The sequence below is a fragment of the Mus musculus genome, chromosome 2 (genome assembly GCF_000001635.26).
Source record: "Mus musculus strain C57BL/6J chromosome 2, GRCm38.p6 C57BL/6J".
NCBI lineage: Eukaryota > Metazoa > Chordata > Mammalia > Rodentia > Muridae > Mus > Mus musculus.
Genome location: NC_000068.7, coordinates 137,280,679 through 137,301,469, shown reverse-complemented (window position 1 = coordinate 137,301,469; position 20,791 = coordinate 137,280,679). Strand labels below are relative to the sequence as shown.

Below are 20,791 nucleotides of genomic sequence, written 5' to 3'. Positions count from 1 at the left end.
GAAATCAGAATGGATAGCTCTATATCTTAATGCCATAATTATATATTGTGCAGTACTTTACACAGTTTATATCAGCTTTATGTAGCAGCTACAATAATGCTCTACAAAAAGGCTTCTGAAACCTTAAATACCAATAGTTCATCCTGAGCTCAGCTTGGAGTCAAATATAAAAGAATTATAAGCCTTACCTTATAGATAAGGAACTGAAACAGACTCCGTGTTCCACTTGTTCCAGGTTACATGCTATGCAATTAGTTTACAAAAATTGTTAAGTATTTCTAGAAGCAACGTCACTACCCCTTAGATGTTTGGATTAAGCTACATGTGTTTTAATGCTTCAACAAAACCACAAAATTCTTATTATGCAATATAAGTGTCATAAAATTAAATTTGATAAATGATAAAAATAAAATAAATACAATCTCTTCTTTTTCTAAGGAATTGCCTATAAGATACAGATATACAAAATAAACACGTCACTTTATGTAATATACATCCACAAGGCATCCTAGAAAGAAGATTGATTACCTCAAAGAAAATGCTCGAAGACATCTTCAATAATTAAACAATATTCTATGCCAACTTAAAGAGAGGAACACTAAGCTCACAGGTATCTGAAGAAAAGTAAGACTTCATGGAAAATTAGCAAGAACGTGTAGAATAGAGAAAGCTCAACCAAGCTGCTGCAGAATGGACAACTGATGGAAAGCAACTCTAGGTAGCAGAGAAAACAACGTAGCCACACAGAACCTTTTAAGCAACAGTAAGAGGTTAAGTTTGGGGGTTCCTGAACAGGTAGAAACATGGTCTTGCCTATCCTTTGAAGGGCATCTTTTTAAATGAATAAAGGGTTAGAGGGCAAAAAAAAGTCTGAAGCAGGCTTTCTGAGATGGTGAAAGTATTTAAAATGGTTAGATTCTAGAGTCTGTAGATATATCTTCCATTGGGTGTGCTGGCAGATGGAATATAAGCAAAAACAAAGAGATGAGTCAATGATTGCTGAATCTTGCAAATCTGGAAGGATGGGTTCACCACACTCTTCATGGAAAAGACTAAGAGGAGAGTTTGTGAAAAAAAAAAGTGACTGTTAGAGTCCTCCGGACCTGGGAGAATATGGATGCTAACAGGTAGCCCTATAAAGCCATAGTGTGGGTCTTTGCATAGAATATCAAACTAGCCTACCACCCAATACACCTGCAGTCTCTGTGAGGACTCTCAACTGTGCTTACTTCCCTCACACTTCTTGATGTCCCAGAACATAGGTGTACATACTGGACAACAGAAAACGAGAATTCCAAAAATGTAGGCAATGAAAGAATTTATCAAGCAGCTTAACTGTTGGTTTGATGACTTGTTTTCCTGATATTAATTATAAATAAGTTGATACTTTTCTCCTTCATTTTTCAGTTTTCTGTTCCTGCAGCTATATTACATTTCATGTCAAATAAAGTCCAGTTGGATTCTAAGCAAACAAGCAAAGACATATGGAAGAAAGTTTACTGTGGCTTTATTCATAATAACCCCCAAATGGGAATGCCATAGATGCCTGTCGGGAGAACAGAAAACTGAAGCATGGTCCAGTCAAACAAAAGTTCTCAGCAATACAGAAGAATAAACTATAGCTATACACAAAACATCAATAAATCTCTAGACAGAAAGATGAACAGAAAAGTCTTGACACTAAAAAGGATGCACGTTATGATTCCACTGACAGAAAGTGCAAAGGAGAAAATACTCCATCAGAATGGGGCTCAGAACATTTGTTTTCTCTGGATCAACCAGGAATGGTTTTGAAATGAGCCTTGTCAATGAATATAAGTATTCTAAAGCAGGCTGCATATGGTGCTCACACATGAAGATTCCATACATGGAAATCTATGACTATCATATTGACTACAAATTATGCTTTAATGTTGAAATTGAGAGAAAGGGGCATTACAATGTTGCCTATCAAATGCCATAGCATGAGACAAGACTGGAATGAATACTTTGTCCTTCAAAACTGAAAATAGGAGATGCATAGACTTTGTCTTCAGATCACAGTGGAGGAACTGTTAATGGCCCTTTGCACAGGACCTCCTTTCTCTCCTCTCATCATGTTTATTCTATCCAAAGATTGGTTACCACAAGTTCAGGGCCTGTTCTGTGTTGTGACTGGACATTGTATATCTCAGGAGAAACACAGAATATCATTGATCAAGCTATGTTCTGTTAGCTCCTCTCTGCATGCCCTCCAGTGACTAGGCTACGACATTCTACATACCCTCCCTCCTTTTGACTTGGATTATCTTCTTTCTCCGAATTTACATATCTCCTTCATCTTTAGCAAATGCCAAGTGTTCTAACCCCCGAATACCTTGAATCTCAAATACCTACAGTACATTCCTAATAGATTTTCCTGGGAAGTATGAAGCCTCTTTCATGGATAGAGTATTCTTTCTCTACACCAAGCCTTATAAATTAGATACAATTTGTCAGGCAGGTACTCAGTGCAGTGAATACTTCATTGCCAAGGTTTATGACCAACCACCTCTATTACAGAATAGATAAGCAGAAGCGGCTTTCTATAGTGAATAAAGATGGCATACTGAACTCATTTTTATCTGCAGTTGAAACTTGTATCCAATAGTTAATTCAGATCTTCTCTTGATTTGAATGGGCAACCTCCCTTCACTTCCAGAGAATATATACCCGATAGGTCATTTGGAAAGAAATAACTTTAAGGCAATTTCTTAGTCCAGACATGTAAACACATGCCTCTAACCCCAGCAATAAGGGGTCTCAGGGAGGGGAGCATGAGATGGATCGAGTTCTGGGCCACTACATAAGTGATTGACTCAAAGCAATAACAAAATTATTTGTCTAGAAGCTTATATGTAATTCTCATGGGTTGCACATCCAAGGCCCACTCACCCTGTCCTGCATCCCCATCTCCCTGTCTAATATCCCAAGGTGGCTACAGATCAAAATAGTGCCATATGGACTGACTCAACTTTAAAAACAAGCCTGGTTTAAAAATACTCACAGTGAGAAGCAAGGATTAGTGAAGGCTGAGGAAGTTTCTGAACTTTGTTCCAGCCCTCGGGTTGCTATTAGAGCCTTTAACTAAGTCAGCCCTCTGTTGCATCCTCTATTTTGCTTTAAAGACCCCATACCTCACTTACTGTCCTCACAATTATGAAATAAGTAGTAATTTTGGAACAAGGGCTTCATGTTCCCCTTTACACTAGGATCTGCCTATAGTCCAGATCTTTTGTTTATTTCCAGTCTAGTTAGCAAGCTAAACATCTCTGCTTATTTTAAAACTCACTTCACACAATGCAGCAGATAGAAGCTTATCAATTAAGAAATTTTCTAAACACATGAAACTCAAGAAGAATGAAGACCAAAGTGTGGACACTTTGCTCCTTCTTAGAATTGGGAACAAAACACCCATGGAAGGAGTTACAGAGACAAAGTTTGGAGCTGAGACAAAAGGATGGACCATCTAGAGACTGCCATATCCGGGGATCCATCCCATAATCAGCTTCCAAACGCTGACACTAGCAAGATTTTATTGAAAGGACCCAGATGTAGCTGTCTCTTGTGAGACTTTGCCGGAGCCTAGCAAACACAGAAGTGGATGTTCACAGTCAGCTATTGGATGGATCACAGGGCCCCCAATGGAGGAGCTAGAGAAAGTACCCAAGGAGCTAAAGGGATCTGCAACCCTGTAGGTGGAACAACAATATGAACTAACCAGCACCCCCCCCCCTCGGAGCTCGTGTCTCTAGCTGCATATGAATCAGAAGATGGCCTAGTCAGCCATCAGTGGAAAGAGAGGCCCATTGGTCGGGCAAAATTTATATGCCTCAGTACAGGGGATCGACAGGGCCAAGAAGTAGGAGTGGGTGGGCGGGGGAGCATGTGGGGGACTTTTGGGATAGCATTGGAAATGTAAATGAAATAAATACCCAATTAAAAAAATAAAAATAAAAAATAAAAAATAAAAGAAATTCTCAAGTCCCACAGTCACCACTGTTTCCAGTGCCGAACTGGAGAAAGATGGGATTCAGGCTGTGGATGTTCTTCTCCCAAACTGGAAACTGTAACTACTTCTCTACAAACTAAAGATAAAGATAATGGATAAAAGGGTATTAAAATTAAAATTCAGTAGATCTTTCATTCTGCTTTAGGGATGACATGAATTAATTATAAACTTATTACTATGGAGCTATCTCATCAGTCAGTATTGCCAAATTGTTGAATAACACCTGTTACCTGAAAAATTCCACACACCACCATTGGCCAGCATTAAGATGCAGTGATATAGGTGGGTGAGACTATACACCAGGTTTGGCCTAAAGTTCACATCAGTGGCAAGGGGAATCTGGGTAATTCAATGCATAATAGTGTTACCCCATTCCTCTAAAACATTAAAGATGTGTCCCAGACAGATTGATTTGACCTTTGATTGTTCATCCAATCTCCTCTCTTCTCACATCAGTCCCTGATCACTCTGCAACGTGGTGGTCACTAGATATTGCAAAGCAATTTATTGTTCCCTTTTGTGGTCTCTATCCCTTCAGTCCGTTCAATGACCTTTCATTCTGTAATGTTCTCCTGCCTATTGCCAGCAGCACAGTCAAAGGGGCTGGAATGAACATGGAAAGTGGACCTTGGTAGCCAGGGGCCTGGGAGCCTGCCACAGCCTCTCTATCACTGATGGGACCTTTACTCTCTGCCATGGAATGCATCGCCACAGCCTTCTCCATTGCCTTCATTCTCTTCCAGCTGCTTTCTACCCTGCCTCTTTACTCACAGAGATGACCTCTCCACCTACTTCCCTGGGAAAATTAAGAACATCTGATGAGAACTCCCACAGTTTCCTCCCAAACTCCTTCGGTTTTCTTTGGATCATCACCCAAACTTTCTTCCTTCCCTCTCATCTTGGAAGAAATGTTCCCTGCCACATGGGCAGGTTAACCCCTTCACCTGCCTCCCACCATGCTGTGCCTCCCCTTCAGAGACCATGGTTTCCCTTTTTACTCTGCTGGTGACTCGACCAGTTCATCAACATGGCCTCAAATCTTTTCATTCAAAGATAAACAAACACACTCACACCAATAAAGTCCCTCCTCAGCTACACTTTATATTTGCCTGACCTTTTCTCCTGGCCTCTTCCTAATCCCTTTCTCTCTCTGTATGCCCTTGACAGAGCAAAGCATTGTCAGGTCACAAAATGCGTAAGGCACCAAATCAACAAGAAACCCATTTTTTTGCTCTCACCAAATCTGGTGGTGTATACTTAAAACCCTAGAGGCTGAAGCCAGGATATTTCAAATTCAAGGCCAGCCTTAAGTTATCTAGTTAGGTTATCTAAGCAGCCTCCTGTGATATAATAAGGCTCTGTCTCAAAAGTTGTTTTTTTTTTTTAAGAGTTAAGAAAATTTTTCTTTTTTGAGACTACAAAATAAATATAGTGTGACTTCTGTGTGATGTATTCAGCTTGGTACCTTCTATTCTGAATTGTCTTGGACATTTAGGAATGTTGTAGTTGTAGGAACTTCAAAGCTATATCTTATTTCTATGAAAACTGGCTGGAATGTTGATCGGGATTGTACTAATTCTGTGGATCACTCTAGGTGCTACAGATATTTTAACAATGTTAATCGCTTCAATCCATGAGCATTCAAGTTATTTCCTTAAGTTTCGTTGTCATTGTCCTTGAATTTCCTGCATAGCTGTCTACTTACAGCAGGCCTTCCAGATTGGCCAATGAAAGAGAAGAGCCCAGAGTTAACTCCATACATTTTCAATTGGTTGTTTATCAACAATGGTCTAAGGACAGTTGAATGGCCACAAGCAGAGGAATATTTGGTTGCTGTTTTTTTGCTTGCTTGCTTGGTTGATTTTGTTTTTTATTTGTTTGTTTGGGGTTTTTTGTTGTTGTTTCTAGATTGGTTTTCTCTGTTTTTTTTTTTTATTGTTTTTGTGACTGTTATTATTGCTTTGAGAGTCATACCATGTATCTCAGGCTTCCCTGGAACCTGCAATCCTGTGTCTCAGCCATCCCAAAGCTGAAATTATGAACTTGTACCACCACCACATCCATTAAAATCCAAATCTTTTTTCTCACAACATACAAAACTCCTTTCAAAAGTTGAGCAAACTGGTGGCCACCCACCCAGAAACACTCCTTTCTCAAGGTGAAGCCTTCCTTCCCTCTTTTAGTGATGTTGGGTTCATTCCAACATTTTCTACTGTGTATTTAAAGTGTCCTGTAGTGTTTTACCTTCATCTATTACTGAACAAAAGTTATTCCCACAATACCATACTTGCCTGCTCTCCACTCACCTCGCTCTCAGTACTCCACGGGGATTCTCATTGGCTCCTACCCTCACCACCCTCCCCAGTGCTATATTTGACTTCTGGAATTATCTGTAAATTCCAGACCACATCACCAACACCTGCTATGTACCTCAGCCTAATATCTTTTGCCTTTTTTTTAAACAGGTGTGGTACACTGGCTCTCCTAGATCTAACTAATAGATCAGAATGATAAGGAACCTTCATAGGTAGCTTTTAAGGAGCTTCTAATATGATTCTGGCAAGGGACATGTACTGTTACCAAGTCTAGAGACAAGATTTTACCTGCTTTGAACAAAAGCAGGAGGCAGAGGACAGTCATCTTCTGTTGAATCAAAGTAGCAACAATGCACTCCCTCCATGTTTGGCACTGTTTCTGTGCCTCTTGGTTCTCTTAAAAATCACACTGTGCATGACATTGATAACAGACAGTGACACCTCCTAAAATTAGATAAACATTGCTTGCACACCTAATGATATAAAACTAAGTACTTACTTTGGCTTCAACTCAAGGCACAATGGTGTTATATGAAGCAGGAAGTGATGAGGTGTCTGGCTTGGGCACTGTGGATCAAGAAAAGCGGTGACCTCTTTTCCACTTATTGTTCACATTGTAAATGCTTTCCTTCCATCAATTAAAAGGCACGTGTGTATTCTGTACCTCCAATTATTTGTGTCTGTTAAGTATCTCTCCCTATGATTTAAACTTACTTTCCTTGTCTGAATGCCTGGATCTGCTTTCCTAATCATGTATCCCCAAATCCCTAGGAGCTCGGTGAGTGACACACTACTGTACGGCTCTGCTGTTGCTATTTTCTTCTCCACTTTAGGAAAGTGAGGAAGAGTTAATAAAAGTTTGGCCACATATGTATCCTACCCTCCCACCAGAGGAAAACATAGCTTCCTTGAATAAAGGAGAATTAAAGAAAGCTCCCTTCTTCCACCAGGAGCCTAAGATTCCCATTGAGGGCCTCCAGCTCATTCCAAACCTCACCCTGAAATCAGGGAGGCCTGGACCCTTGGGATGCTCACCACCTTCTCCGCATGACCTGCAGCAATCACAGCTTCCGAGTCTTCTAATCTGTTCCATATTCCTGCAAGTCTTCAGAAAAGAAGAGTAATCATTCTCAGACCGTCACTCCACACTTGCTTTCCCACTCACATCCGCTCGGCTTTGGGAGCAACAGGCCAATTGAGTTCTGCCCTCCCTGATGCTAATGTTGCTCCTTGGCCTTGGCTTAATGGAGGTGCTGCTATGGAAATAAGCCATGCACCAAACAGCCTGCCAAAAAGAACAGGGAGAGCTATGGAATAGTCTTCTCCCGGATTAAATGGAGTATCTAATCAAAGCCACGCCACAGCTGTTAGAGAAACAGATATAATGAGCAGAAGAAGCAAGAGGCCCTGAATCCACATCATCAGAGGCTGCTATTGCTTTCCCCTAACAACCACGGTGTGCCATTTTCAATTGAAACTGGACCCATTCCAAGTTCATCTGCCAGCAAAGATGTAGGGATTAAGAGGAGAGCAGCCATCTGAGAAATTCCAGGACAGAGTGAAGCACGCATTGCTCAGCCTTCTATCTGACTACCTACTAATCCTGTGCTTCTTAGCTGTGCCTTACCAATTTATCAGGACATTCTAGCTCCACCTCTGCCCTATCTCCCCAATAAAGCGCCTGCCTCAACCTCCAGGACCATTTTAATTCAATCACTATCATATTTTGCCTGGTATGTCAAAGTTAATGGCCAGTTGGTTTCTTGGTCTCACCTTCCTTTTCCTTGCTGTCCATTCCTCACATTAGAGCTGAAGAAATCATTCTTGTTTGAAAATCACCCAAGCCCCCGAAAGAGTTCCCATTGTCTTTGAATAGAGAAAAGAATTTTATCCAGCCTGCAGCATATTTTTAGCCTGTCCCCATCTTCCCTCATCATTTTTATACACTATTCTACCTTTTCTGCTTCAGCCATGCTAATGGTCCTTACATTGTTTTCTCAAGATAACAACATTTTCCCCACTCTCATAGGTTATTTCCAGTGGCTGGTTCTGTATTGGGGGTTCTTCTGTATGTGTAGTTTGTTAAAAGAAGGCTTTTAAAAACAAGCAAGAAACAAGAGAGATAGGGAGACAGCAGAGGGGGGAGAGAGAAAGAGAAAGAGAAAAAGAAACAGAGACAGAAAGAGAGAGCGATGAAGAGAGAGAAAGAGAGAGAGAGAGAGAGAGAGAGAGAGATGAGTAAAAGTTCCTACTAAAGACCATGCTCAACCTGTTAGTCTCATGGCCCTAACTGAAGCAAGAGACTGGCATCTTATACCTCCTCCTGAAAGTGAAGTTAATCTCAGGTCTTCTCCTCCAGTGGAAGGCAAATGTGATCATGAACAGAGAGCAGGTAACACTCACAAGAGCGAAGAGGTGGTATCTTGGTCCAGCAAAGGGAATCTAAGACATTGCCCATTCTACTAGATCCACCTTCAGAATTTCCTTTAACTACCTCTCTCCCTGGAAAAACCTCTTACCTGAGATCTTCCCATCTGCCTTGTTCTTCGTTATCATTCATATTATGGTTCAACTGTCATCTTATTTAAGTAGCAGAAGATCCAGGGAAAGTGGTCACTAAGCTACACCAACCTCCTATTGCACCTCACTACTTAAGGTCGCAGTCTACCATGTTCGGATAGTTCCTCTAGAGAACTCCCTTTTCTTAGTCGGGCTTCCTCTTCTCTGAGGAGCCTGACCCCCAGTTGTCTGCCTGAGCAATGTCACATAGTCCTTGGCATATCTACAAGTTCAACTTCCTCCTTCCCCGATAAGAACCTGCCCAGCAAGTACCTGAGTTTCTTGGAATGCCTTTCTCTACAAATGAGGCATGCACAGTACTTTAAACTCCAGCCAGAGGTTTCCAATCACCCTGAAAACTCCTTCTCATTCTTCAAGGTTCATATATAGTCCTTGTCCATTCTGAATAAAGGTTTGCACATAAACTAAAATTGCCCAAGAAAGCTGTTTCATTAAAATCCTAGATGAAGATTTCCGCAGAGAAGACCCCCACTTCGTCAAACTCACTCCCAGCTGGACCAGGATCCTGAAGACCCCACACATTCCTGGAGTTTTCCATGCCAGTGTACAGAGGTATCTGGATACCCCGAGTGAGGAAGCACACATGCATGACACAACCTCCTAGTTGGCTAATCTCATTGTCTAATAGTATTCCTTTGCACCCTCTGAAATATGTCCTATGTATTTTTAATTGGATGTTTACTGACTGTCCTCTAGGACTCAGATTTATAAATCTAACAGTAAAGTCACAAGGCACTGGAATCATACAGATTCAATTCTGACCAAAGCTTTTATCATCTTTTATAAGCCATATGATGTTAAGCCAGTTAATTAATTTCTTATAGTGCCAGATTAATCAGGTTATTGGAAGGATTAAGTGAACTGATTAAGTACTTGGAAAAGTGCCTGATGTATGTAAAATCCTTCCATAAATGATGTCTAGGAATTCATATGCCTAGCATATGAATGAAAGGATACAAAGGATGAATGAATTCTCTAGCAATTTAAACCATGACTGCAGTGGTTTTAATAGGAATAAGTTCATATATATGAATGCTTGGTCATTAGGGGAATGGTGCCACTTCAAAGAGGTTAGAAGGTGTGCCCTTGAGGTTTCAGATCCTCAACCAAGTCCAATGGCTCTGTCCTTCATGTTGCATGTGGATCTAGATGTAGGACTCTCAACATCTCCAGTTCATATCTACCTGCCTGCCACCATGCTCCCTGCCATGGGGACAGTGGACTAAACCTCTGAAGCTGTAAGGGAACTCCAATTAAATGGCATACCATATCATGGTAACATACAACATGAAAGGCTTATGAGACTATCTAACTGCTTTGTGATTGGACTTGAGACATTCTTCATGGGAGGGAACACAGGGCTGATTCTGTAAACCTAGTCAAAAGCACATGGCTGGGGAGAGCATGGGAGGGGAATATACACTACCATTGTTTCCCTACATCAACATGTCAAAATGTCTTCTGCCCACTCACTGAGAATGTTCAGTTTATATTTGCTTAAGGGCTACCTATGCGTCCTACTTCTAATAAAAAGTCTCTGTCTTTCTGAGGGACACTGAACTGATAGATCCTGTGCCTATTTCTATTTCATCCAGGTTTCAGACAGACCTGGAGCTCATATGGTGAGCGTCTGAACACTTCTGTTTTTCCCCATAAACTGGTAATGCTCAGGCTGGAACAGAAACGCTTCTTTTTTGCAGAGAATGGTGACTACTGTGGAGTCATGTGATCAGAGTGCTGAGAATAAATAGCAAACAAGTGCTCAGTGTTAACATATAACATATATGTTGTGATATGTGTGATCATATATGACATGTATATATATTATAACCAGGCTCCCACCAGACCCAACATCATAGAAGAGAGGGTGAAAATAATTTAAGAGTTATATGGCAGGGATGTCTGTCACCAGAAGCTGCTTTCATGATATGACATTGAAACCATGAACTTACAGCAGCTATGTCTATCTGCAAAAGACAGGGTGTAGAAAGTCCCTTGTATATTATGTGGATGTGACACTTGTCAATTAAAAAGCCTATGGCCTATGGCTTAGGCAGGAAATACAGGTGGGACATCCAGGAGGAGAGAAAGGATTCTGGGCATAGAGTGAGGCAGAAGACCCACCAGGAAGATATGAGAAGACAGAGGCATGAGCACAGGTAACCAGCCATGTGGCAGATTATAATAATTAGATTATTTTAGTTATAATCCAGTCAGAGTAGAGCTTAGCTATATAGCCAAGGTATTTGTAAATATAGTTTGAGTCTGAATCTTATTTCTGAGAGCATAAGACTGGGAGGAAGAACTGCACCCAGCTTCTACAACAGCACCCTCAAATTTTCCATCACAGATACAAGACTTGACCATGAGTCCCCATTTCTTCTTAATGAGCTAATGACTGTCAATGGTTACTGGAGCAGGATGTGTGTCCTATTATCTAATTCTATAGTCTCTGGAACACTAAGTAGGAAGTAGTTCAGAGGGTAAAGAAGGGGGACAATAGAGGGTTGTGAGGATGACTATAATTAGAATACATTGTTGATATGTATGAGCCTGTCAAAAATAAAGTCTCAGTGTAAAAATCAGCTATCACAAGGGATAGATAATTGTATGTATCTAATTTCTTTAATAAGAACACTTATAATTACTTAGATAAAAAGATTGCACGCCACAGCTCATTTAAAAGCAGGGCCTAGTATGAAGAACTTTTGCTACCAGCAGTGTGGAGTCTGTATGTCCAGATCGATAACTACAACTGAGAAAGGGCCATGTTGACTCTAGAGGCTCAGGAAGGATACATCTGAGCTAAAGGAGCCTCTGGAGACTGTGGTCTTTGGCAGGCCTCAGGTAAAGCTTTTGCCAAATGAATCCAGATCACATCCCAAGGGGATCAGGAGTGCTACAAACATCTGGGAAACATCTAGAGACCCCTAACCACATATCTTGTCAATCTCACAGGCCTCGATCCCAAATAGTGGCAGGAGATGTTCTAATTAAGTGCATGCCCAAATCTAAAATGGCCCTTTTAAAGCAAGGGCCAAAGTCTCAGAAATGCACACAGAGGTACATAATCTACGTGATCTCACTCACTCTCTTGATGCCAAATCCCATGTAATACTTGGAAAAGGTCCTAGCCTAGAAACTCCTTGGAAACTCCAGATCTGCTGTGTCGCATGCAGTAGGCACAAATAACTGGTAACTATGGCATGCTTGAAATGTAGCCAATAAAACTACATTTTTATTGTATTTCATTTTCATTTTTCAAAAATAGTACTTGTTGTCACTGGAACATTTCTAATTATGTTTGAAACAACTTGGGTTTGTAAATCTGGTTAAACCTCAAATTTTAACGACTGAGAAAAATGTTAGCACCCAAATTGGAATGGAGTTACCATGAAAAGGAGTCAAGTTTACTTTACATGCTTAAAGTGATGATATTTTGGATATATAAGGCTAAATTAAAGTAATATAATTTACCTGCTGTTATTTTAGTTTATTTTATATAGCTACAAGAGCATTTAAAATCCCATCACATCCTTCTAGACAGAGCTATATGACTACCACTCCCCTTGGATCTTTCACAAGTACCTGGAGCTAATAGGCAATATTAGACATTATCTGTTTCCCCACTCACTTCCCAGTTTATTCCTCCATTCAAATTCCTTAAACATCTTTACTCACCAGATCACCCTGGGCAGATATTCAAGAGCTATCCTTGTTGCTTGCTTCAAAGTCAAGTGCGGTGGTCAGCCTCGACCAATGAAGAGAGGAGCACTGTCAGTCTGGATCTTGATTGTATCCTCTCAGCCCTAAGCCAAGTACAGTATGTGGTAAGCTCAGTCAGTGAAGACTTTCCAAATGAATGAATGCACCAGTGAATGAATGGATGACTCATTTCTGGCTTGTTTGGGGGAACACAGAGCAAACAAAACAAATAAAACTGAAAAGGAACTTTCTAGTGTGTTCACCTGAAGCTGCATGCCTTAGATAGCCAGGGCAGCTGAGTCCCACCTAGGAGGCCTCCCAGCAGAACTGGGAAACTGGAGTTTCCATCTGCCCCCTGTGGAGGGGGATCTGGAGATAATCAGAACAGTCAGAGACTTTTTTGTGTGGATTAAGAAGGTTTTGAGATGTTACAGCTGCCTCCTTGAACCACACCCTCCTCAGCTTTGCTCTGTGGCCTCCCTGCTGGAAAAGCTGGAAGAGGAATTGTAGAAACAAGAAATCTAGGTCAGCAGATTAAGGAAGGACTGGTTTGCCTCGGAGTATCAATTAAGCCAAAGTACCTACCAGTTAACAGGTCTGACTAAAGGATTAACTGAAGAAAGTCAGGCCTGTGCCAAGAAAGGCTGAAGCCCAAACTGGCTTACCCATTTTTGTTTGTTCTCATCCTGCCTCTCTCTGTGTGAACAGCATGTAATATGTGTCTATATGGGTATTAAACTTTATAATAACTCCTAGGAAGCTGTAACCTTTATCATCCTGATTTCATAAATAGGAAAAGTGAAACATGGCTGGGATGTGAGATTCAAACCCAGGCAATGAGATGGAGATTCAGCTTTGCTGTAAATCATAATCAGTAAAGGTAGAGATAAAGTTTATACTGGCACAGTAGGTCATGAAGAGATTAATGCTCTATCTTCCTGTGCTTTATATAGACAATGTGATCTAAGGAAGATGTGTGAAGCAAAGAAAGAAATGAAGTCATTTGGAGAAAATAAAAGCAACTGAATATCATTATGTTAAGTGAAATGAGAGACCAGGAAGAGAAATAGCACATTTTCTCTTGTATTTGGAACCATTTGGGACAGAAAAGATAGATGATAGATGAAAGATAGAATGATAGTTAGATACATACATACATACATACATACATACATACATACATACATACTAAATAGATAGATGACAATATGGCATGAACATAGTGGGGAACTATTTGGGGAAGTGAAGAGAACTAGCAGGAAGTGGGACTGGAAAGAGTAATAGAGTGAATGTGGTCAGAGCACATACACTTAGATTAAAATATCATTAGGAAAACTATCACTTTGCTCAATTAATAAATTCCAACCAAAACACTAAAGAAGAAATATTTCACTCTCTGACCAGGCATTATATACTCTTCAATTTCACCCAAAATGTGGCTTATCACAGGACACAGTATACCACTGTGATGTTTCTTCTTTCACAACCAGTGTAACTGCCTGCAATTTCATGTTTGTTCCTTTAACTATGGAAACAGCTAAAGAGGAAAGGGCAAAATGTGGACACTAGGAAGGCCACCATCTCCACATCCACCTTTGGAGGAGGGACAGAGAAGACACTGGCAGTAGTTGCAACTCGGTAAAGGCTGAAATTGTGAAGAGAGCCAACAGACTTCCTTCTTTGTTTCATTCATTACCTCAGCACAAGAATCAGTAGAAGTCTGGGTAAAAGAAGAAAATTCAGGTCAATAAAAAGTAGTTTTTTTCTAGGCATTAAAACTGGTCAAAAATTAAAGCCCCAGCTTAAGGAAGAATCAACCTCATACAAAGATCTCAGAACACTGGAACTGAATCAAGTTTGAAACTGTTGGCCTCAGAAATTACACCCAGCAGTATGACTATATGGTCTGAATGTTACCGACATAGTTTTATTAGTAATTTGAGTACATAGGCTAATTAGTTACCATCTACTCATATCTGAATTCTAACATATTTATAGCTCCATACTAGTATACAAACACACTTCTAGGGTATTTGTAGAGTTGCATAATCATCATTAGTTATTCTAAGACATTTTCTTCACCCCCAAAAGAAACGTCATCATATTAGCAGTCACTCCTGATTCTCCTTCCATTGGCTTTTGGAAACCATAGTTGATATGCCTCTTTTGGACACTTCATGTAAGTCATCTAATATGTGTACGGAGAGATCACTGCAGGCTTCTGTCCCTTAGCATAACACTCATTCATTCTATACCACAAATCAATATTTCATTTACTTTTATGGCTGAGTAGTCATCTATTAGGTGGTCATACCATATGTGAATAATCTATTCAGTTGGTGGGTATTCAGTGTGTTTTCACTTTGAGCTACTGTAAATAATAGAACTATAAACACTTGTGTTAAGATTTTCTGTGAGAGGCTATGTTTAGGATTCTTTGTGGGATACGGCCATTTGCAGAGTTCCTGGGGTATATAGTACTGTCTTTCCAAATGCATCACGCAGCATTTCACATTCCTATCAGGGAAGCTTGGGGGTGCCAACTCTTCCAAACCTAGCCAACACTGACTGCTATCTCTGTGATTACAGCCATCCTGGGTGTGAAGTGATAACTCTGTGTGCTTTTGATTTGCATTTCCTAATGAGTGATAAGGAAAAGTACCTTTCTGTGAGCTTACTGGCCTCTTGTGAACCTTCTTGTTTATTCATATACTTTGTTTGCATGCCAGTTATGTTCCTTTTCTGTCTTTATACTCATCCTGTATCATCTGGATGATCATGAACGTATCACTGAGAGTAAAACCTGGAGACGATTGTGAATGTTCTAGGAAAGGAGACAAAGGCATATAAATATATATAAACTGGAGGAAACCCTACATGAATAACCAAGAAAGAAATTATCGCTTCCAATTTTACTATCTACAATCTGGTAAAATTTAAGTCATCTTAAGGTGAAATTTTCACACCTTCTTGAAAAAGACTATTTCTTATACAACACGTAACACACTCTAGAGTAGAAAATTTTTCTTTTTTTGAGAAGAAATAATACAACTAATACCAAAACCCAAGCAATAAGCCTAACAAGAAAGTACAGAAATGTCTTCCAGTGAAAACCCACAAACATTAATAGTCAATTTTAGTTCACTAATTCAAGTCAACTAATACAACTAACAGAATGACTACAATATAATGTCTTTGAGAAAAACATTAAAAAGAAAGAGTACCTCTATATCTAAAATAAACCTCCTGAGACCTATGAATTGAACAATATGGTAATGGTACCTCATGCCTCAGATCAACCAAAATTTAAACATCTAAAACTATTTGTTTAAAAAAATGAACGCAGAAAAACTGAAGTTTTCTAAACTTCTGGTGGGAGTTTAAATTAGTCAAATTGTTTTCAAGACCAAATTGGAAGTATCTAAAAGACTTGATAACCTCTGTACTACATGACTAAGAAATTCTACTCCTGGGCATACATTCTAGAGAAAATTTTATATAATATACAAGCAGACAGGTCCAAGAGTTTCCAATGTAAAATTATTTAATATAGAGAAAATTAAATTAAAGAAGGAGGATATTGAATAACACTTGGTATTTTCAAATATTAGAATCCTGTATAACTTTTAAAATAGTGTAGCTCTCTGTTCCATCATTTAATAGGCCTCTCTGAAACAGAATAAATAAAAAATTAAGTTTCAGATACTACATTCCTTGAAATCTAAGCATAATTTCAAAATAAGAGAGACATTTATATTCACAACACAATTGTACACAAGCATATGGGGTGTGGATTGCAACAAGAAGAACAACCCCAGAGGTAAATATGGAGTATTATATTCTCTATAATGCTTTATGTTTATATAAATAAACATGAAACAAATGGAGTAAAATCTATGGCAGGCCTTTAAATGGACATCATTATTTTTTGTATATTTGGATCATTTTTTAAGTTTTCAAAAGAAAATAAAATCCCTTTATGGAAATAAGAACAGAAATAAATTATTGTATATAAAAAGCACATACTATAAAAAGTTTCACCATTCATAATAGTGAAACTCCAGAAACATGTGCATCAAAATAATAAAAAAAAATTAGGACATACCTTTAATTGATGGGTCTAGAGAATTTAGACATGAAATTGACTAAAAAATATAAAGTAACTATATAAATCTATAAGTGTATATAACAGGGTATAGATACATATATTACTCAGTGTTCTCTAGAGAAATAGGACATATATAATAAATATGTGTTTTATATATGCATAATATGGATATATACTTAAAAGTTAGAGAGACTTTAAACTGATTTATCTAGAGATTCTATTTATTAAATCAATTTAAAACTGTAATCTATGTGTACAAGGGTGTGTAGATATGTGTATTTTCAGGGTACTCAAAGAAAAATAATAGAATAAATATATATGATATATGTTAATATACATGTGGAATCTATTGGAGTGGCTTATAGGCAGTGGTCCAACTATTCCAACAGTGGCTATCTCTTACAGAAAGTCAAGACCTGTTTATATCCATGAGGCTGGATGTCTCAGCTAGACTTTGCTTTATGCCAGAATCTCAAGGAAACAGGCTCTAATACCACTGAAGGTATGAACTTGCCCAGCACCAGTGAGGCAAGCAGGCACTATTTCTCATATAGTAGAAAACATGTAAGTCATATTCTAAATGTGCTTATTTTGTATTTTCACATAGATTTTGTGCTCATTAAAGTCTGAACATGTGATATATTTATTTTGGAAATGGTTTATAGTCTCAATAATTCTTGTAGAATTTAATTTGAAATGAATACATCTATAGCACAACTCCTGCCCCTAAGGGAAACAACTTAGAAGAAAAGCTAGAAATGTTGTCAGAGCCAAAGGACCAGGATATCTACTGTGATACTGTATCTTCTAGAAATGGCAGGGAAGCTTTTCTCACATATATAAGCAGTATGACTATCAGAAAAGACCTGAACAAGCACAACAATAGATATGCTAATGTAGACATGAGAAATATCATGAAGTCTACTTTATGAGAACTATAAGCAGCCAAGGAATGTTGAAACCTCAAAGACTGCCTTCTCCAGAAAGGAGTCTCCTAATTGTTTATCCAACACCAATTGGTCAACCCTGAAACTCTATTCATACAAGGAACACCAAACAACCTCAGCAGGTTATATTTTATATTTATGCATATATATATATATGTATATGTATACACACACACACACACACACACATAGAGAGGGGGGGCATAAATTTCAGAGGCATGAAGGGAAAACATTCGGGAGGAAATGGAGAAGGAAAAGAAAGGGATAAAATGGTAGAATTAGGTTTAATTTTTGAAAACAGGATTTATATTTTAAAAATAAATAAATAAAGGAAGAGCTGCAGGTGAGAGAGGATAGAGGGGAGAAACATATGATCACTGTACAATATGGTAGGGTGTTGAAGAGAAACAAATTAACTCATGTAATAAATGCATGTTGAGTAAAAAAATAATTTTTTTAAATTTAATTTGAGAAAAAATAGCATTAGTTCAATGAACTATCTAGGATCCTCATACCAAATTTCAGGGTGGGTTTCTTATTTAGTTCAAAAAAACTTTAGAGCCTTAGAGCTGAGTTTATTTTTAAAATGTGTATAAACATATTGTAGTGAATATTAATAGCTAGCAATCTTAAAAAATAATAAAATCAATTAATAGGATAAGAATGATAAAGTGTTATATTATTTATGACCTTAGCAAAAATAGACAAAGGAGAATCCATCAAGTATACTTGCTTCTGCTCCAGGCCACTGAGTATCTCATTTATTTGGAAGCAAGTAGCATCTAAAAGCCAGTAAGGAGCCCTTCCTTCCATGGATCTGTGTGTCAGGAGAAGGAGATGGGAGAGGAGGCTCTCTGGTATTGTGTGGGAAAGCTGGAAACGCTCAAGTTCACCCCCTAAAACAAGAGGGTGGGATCCAGAATGCAGCATCATCATTGCCAAACCTGAGCAGAAATTATCTGTGAAGGCCTCTCACGGAAGGGGGAAACAGCCAGAGCAGTAGCATCATCCAAGAGCAGAGCAAAACAGACAGTTTCCTAACAAAAGGAGGGGTTGCTTACTTACTGTATTTTCTTTTCCCCTGGAGCCTGAGTCAGGCAGGAAAGCAACACCCAAAGGTCAGATCTAAGTCAAAGATGTGAGAGCTCCCTTTAGGTTTAACTCACAAGGCTGCAAGGCACATACAGTCCAGATGGCCAATAAACCACTGAATCCACAGCACCAGAAGCAATGCCTTACTCCTCAACATCGGGTGGTACCTAAGCGCAGTCTCTTACATTTTAGCTCTTCCCCCAGCACATCAGGCTGTGATACTTCTGGGTGGCTGGCTAAAAGAATCACAACAGTGGAAACTGCCCTTTACTTCATTTACTTCATGCATACTTTCCACTATTTCTATGTCATGAATTCACTTTTTTCTCTCTTTTGATTTTTCTTTTGGCCAAAAAGTTATGCTGGCCCTGCTAAAAGCCAAAATGAACCAGAATCTTTCTCAAGTGTGTTATCCTTCTTTTTCTGTGATAATTTGAATCACTTCTATGTAAGAAACCCTAATATTTACTAAATTATCTACACTCACCAAACAATTCAATCCACATCTTTGCTCCGTTTGAGTGGCAAGGGGGACAGAATCACCCTCACGGACTTTTCAACCATGTAGATGTAAAATTAAACAAGTTGTTATTAATATTATTCCAGGAAAACAACTCATCACAGAATTTATGCCCAGGCCAGTGTTGTTCCACACAAAGGATGAAGACAATCCCATTGTACCTGAGACAGAGTAAACATGCAGTTTGAAAATTATGAATTTTGCCAATGAAATCACATCTCTGCAGTTGATCCATGTAAAGAACATTTCCTAATGATGTTAAGTAGAAGGAGACGAGAGGGAGAAAAGGAATAATCGAGATTTACTTTTTTATCAGAGGCCTGGTACATATCAGCTTTTGAAGAGTCGGGCATGTATTCTTGTCTGTTTATAAAATAGTATGCCACTTGAAACCCTTACTTCTCGGCAAACAACAGTCTCAGAGAAAGACATGATGAATAAAGACACAACAGCCTTACACTTTACTCTCATACCCTGGCATCCACTGGCAAGACTTGAGCGACAACCATACCAGCTGCTCATTCCTGTTTCTATATTCTGTTATCATGCTATATTCTGTCATCTGTTGTACTCTGTCATGGTTGGTGGATAGTTTCCTGGGAAGTAAGAAAAAGAAAAGGCAGTGGATCAAGAAAAGGTGTCCTCCAGTGAAATTGATCTTCAAACCCCAGCCAGTAGGAGAACATGGTGTTCAATTCATTTGCTCCTGAGCTCACAGCTGATATTCAGGATGAAGGTGAAGAACTATCATGGAGGAGGTAACACAAACACCACCACACCCATGCATCTGAACTTGCTTCCTTTTGGTAGTTCTCTACAAAGTAGAAAAGGGAAAGTATTACTTTGCTCACCTGCCAAGCCTGCTGAATCTCTTGTATGCATTTGTGCCCAGGACAGTCCTTTTCACGTGTCATTTTTCTCATGTTACCTCCTCCTGTTAAGGCTTTGGATATCTATGTAAACACTTTATACTTCCTATGTCAGAGAAGACAGGAGTCCTCAACTTATGTGGCTCAGAACATTTCATGATATATCTCTTGCTATCTTACTATTTACTTACCCTGCATCTTCATACTGAAAACTTAGCTTTTGTAATATTAGTATTCATCTTTATTCAGTAATAGTCAATATAATTACTTTCAATGTGAGATAAACTCTTCATTATTGTATTTTGTTTCTATTTCTTATTTTTCTTTGTTTCTTTGTTTTTTATTTTGATTCATTTAAACTAATTAACTATCTATTAGTATGCTCTGTGTTTTTCTATTTTGCTGCCTTCATTAGGGGTTATTTTTGGATTACATTGTATATTCACAATGTATCATAATACACCAGAAATTAATAGTAAATCCTTTTATATCGGGTATTTAAATGTTACAAGAGTGTTCCTTTCTTCCATCTTTATTTCACTTCCATTTGTCTGAGGTTTTATTATGTATACATTCCAGAATACTTTCCATATTTTGTTTGAAATATTCAATAATTTTTGAAAAA

General features: G+C 38.8%; 1 long non-coding RNA gene across 4 annotated transcripts in view; it reads right to left on the bottom strand.

Annotated features, from left to right (window-relative positions):
* The window catches only part of Gm14055, a 42,958-nt gene extending 28,534 nt beyond the window's left edge, over window positions 1-14,424 (bottom strand). For 2 of the 4 annotated variants that reach the window (XR_375017.3, XR_866772.2), the window contains exons 1-3: window positions 12,607-14,424; window positions 7,381-7,450; window positions 6,845-6,912 (exon numbers count right to left, since the gene is read on the bottom strand). This is a non-coding gene — a long non-coding RNA (predicted gene 14055). Of the gene's footprint in view, window positions 1-6,844; window positions 6,913-7,380; window positions 7,451-8,864; window positions 9,046-12,606 lie in introns of those variants that run through there. The other 2 variants (XR_375018.3, XR_375019.2) reach the window with 2 other exon arrangements.
* Between the last annotated feature and the right edge of the window lie 6,367 nt (window positions 14,425-20,791).